At 43.1% G+C, this 3006-nt stretch overlaps 1 long non-coding RNA gene across 1 annotated transcript; it reads left to right on the top strand.

Moving 5' to 3' along the window:
• Positions 1-370: 370 nt before the first annotated feature.
• Positions 371-2150, top strand: LOC137473474 (uncharacterized). The gene is made up of 3 exons (XR_010998831.1): positions 371-545; positions 1683-1764; positions 2068-2150. It is a non-coding gene; the product is annotated as an uncharacterized lncRNA (long non-coding RNA).
• Positions 2151-3006: the final 856 nt, after the last annotated feature.

The raw sequence follows: 3006 nt of genomic DNA, 5'->3' as shown, positions 1-3006 counted from the left end.
TTACCTGTTTCAATGGAAACAGGCTTATATTAGAGAAGAATAGAGATACCATATCTCAGAGATTTAGATTTTTGTAAAGCTATTTCCATCATTGCTCTTCTACCTTCCACAAGAAAACTAGGAACAACAGCACACAAGTCAGTGACAATTTCAATTTTTAGTAAAGATCCTCACCTTGAAAGGAGAAGATTATTTCACCTGGTGAAACTTTTATGACGCTGATGTGAATGGAAGTGTGATGGGGTGAAACTAGTGCCACTGCAGTAGCTTGTGGGCATGAACAGGTTTGTTTCCAGGTGGTGACCATTCCTTGATAACTGGGCGTTTATTTCCTCCCCTGCTACCATCAGTGCACCTCCCTGATGGCTTAGGGGCTATTTATGCTGAGTAAGATGGCTCTGACCAGAACTACATTTTGAGAGTGCATACATGATTTCTTTGTCAGCTCAGCTTCAGATTGTATTAACAAAGTGGTAGCAGATGGGAGAGGATAGGGTCAGAGCACTCTAGGTTTTCGTGTGGTTTCTGTCTGAAATGTTTCTCAGGTGCTCAAAGCCTGCTTATAGATTTCTCCACTTGCTCCTGCACACTGGGTAGAATCTATGGGTTTTTTTTTTCCTACCTGCAGTTTAAACTGGTGAATTTTGGGAAAAACTGCAGGAGGGAGGGAGGGAGGGAGGCAGGAAGGAAAAGAAAATGAAAGGATGGAAGGAGGGAAGGAGGGAAGGAGGGAAGGAGGGAAGGAGGGAAGGAGGGAAGGGAGGAAGGAAAGGAAAGGAAAGGAAAGGAAAGGAAAGGAAAGGAAAGGAAAGGAAAGGAAAGGAAAGGAAAGGAAAGGAAAGGAAAGGAAAGGAAAGGAAAGGAAAGGAAAGGAAAGGAAAGGAAAGGAAAGGAAAGGAAAGGAAAGGAAAGGAAAGGAAAGGAAAGGAAAGGAAAGGAAAGGAAAGGAAAGGAAAGGAAAGGAAAGGAAAGGAAAGGAAAGGAAAGGAAAGGAAAGGAAAGGAAAGGAAAGGAGGAAGGGAAAGGAAGGGAAAGGAAGGGAAAGGAAGGAGGGAGGGAGGGAGGGAGGGAGGGAGGGAGGGAGGAAGGAAGGAAGGAAGGAAGGAAGGAAGGAAGGAAGGAAGGAAGGAAGGAAGGAAGGAAGGAAGGAAGGAAGGAAGGAAGGAAGGAAGGAAGGAAGGAAGGAAGGAAGGAAGGAAGGAAGGAAGGAAGGAAGGAAGGAAGGAAGGAAGGAAGGAAGGAAGGAAGGAAGGAAGGAAGGAAGGAAGGAAGGAAGGAAGGAAGGAAGGAAGGAAGGAAGGAAGGAAGGAAGGAAGGAAGGAAGGAAGGAAGGAAGGAAGGAAGGAAGGAAGGAAGGAAGGAAGGAAGGAAGGAAGGAAGGAAGGAAGGAAGGAAGGAAGGAAGGAGAAAAAAACCATAAAGCAAATGCCCATCTGCACCTTGGCTATTGTAGTAGAAAGTGCTGCTAAAAACCCAGTCATATCAGCATTGGCTTGAGGGAAGGTGCTGCTGACTCTGCACCCCATTCTTTTCCATCACTCCTGCTTAAAACAATACCAATAGATATTTTGGCTGTCTCAAGGTTATTATTAACAAACCGCTGATTACTAAGCTAATGGAATTAGAAGAAACACCCCACAATTAAGGCCTATAAAATTTATATAATCCCTTTACTTTTGTAGGAGCAGTCTGACAGTCATGGCAGAGCCCCATTACATGGCACAGAGGGTGGCTGGCTTACATTGACGAGCTGTAAGCCATCAGGTCTGTGGCAACTTGTACTTCTTACTGCTATTAAGGGACTATTTTAAGGTGCAGATTTATTTGACCTTCACTTACTAAAACGAGACTAAGCCATTAGTTTTTCTTCTGGTGAATCCCATTAATTAACCTGCCCAATATTTCATCAGCATTCCTAATGGGAAAACCTACTGAAGAGCTAAGGTTTATTATGGTCACTAATGTAGCTTATCTTACTGTAGATCTGGAGGGACTTGGTCATGGATCAGGATGCTGTTATGCTAAATACTGCCAAATGTGGATCACATCCCATGTTTTTCCCCACAGATCTTATCATCTGAATAGACTTTGTCAACAGATCTTCTTTAGGATAAAGTACACCTGAACTGGAAATATGAAACAGCAAGGATGGCCGTTTTTGTTTTGAGTTAAACAATATAAATATAACTTTAAAAGATTCATACTTATTTAAAAGTCAAACCTACTGTATCTGTGCCCCTCTTTGTGACTGTCTTCCAAATCAAATTCTTCCACTTGCACATTATGTATAATCAGAACCCATGGTTTTATTTTGATCTTGTTCTTATTCATGCCTCGGTTACTCATGGGTGGGTAGACTGGAGATAACTGAGGGCTCAGAACCTCCAAGCCAATGCACAGAAAAGAGAAGAAAAGCAACAGGCTACAGCAGTGAACAGTCCTACCGAAAGCCTGTGGAGGAGCCTTCTGATTTAGCATCATCTGTTGCTGGAAGAAACTATTTCATGATTATCTGATTTCTCCTGCATCCAGAAAATCCCTGGTTTTGTTGCAAACTGCTAATTTTAAAAAAATTAATTTTACCTGGCTATTTAATTCAAAAAGAAAATCAGTGTTTATTAACATAAGGCTTATGTGGTACAAGAGATCTTGTGTATCTGGGTGACCTTCCTGTTTGATGGCTTCCTTTTCTGCATTATAGTCCCACAGCCCATGTCCCTTGTCCTGCTGGAGTATTTCTGAGCATTGGAGCGTGGAAGGGGTTCAGTTCTCACCATTATTTTCAAGTCCCTGAGTCATCTGGGTCCTTTTTTTCTGGTAACCACCCATGACTATTACGGGATGTGTGTGAACACCCTCTCCCTCCCACAGTCACAAACCTTCCTGGTTGTTCCTCTGACCTCTACTCAAGCTCACACCCAGCCGAGCACAAAAATGCCTACATGCACCACAGTGATATCTGATGGTGTCTTGGTGGCCTCTCAGACCTCGCTGCTTATGTGTGCT

Source organism: Anomalospiza imberbis, chromosome 4, assembly GCF_031753505.1.
Source record: "Anomalospiza imberbis isolate Cuckoo-Finch-1a 21T00152 chromosome 4, ASM3175350v1, whole genome shotgun sequence".
Lineage (NCBI taxonomy): Eukaryota > Metazoa > Chordata > Aves > Passeriformes > Viduidae > Anomalospiza > Anomalospiza imberbis.
Note: the sequence above shows the minus strand (reverse complement) of the source record. Positions and strands in the feature narration are given on the sequence as shown.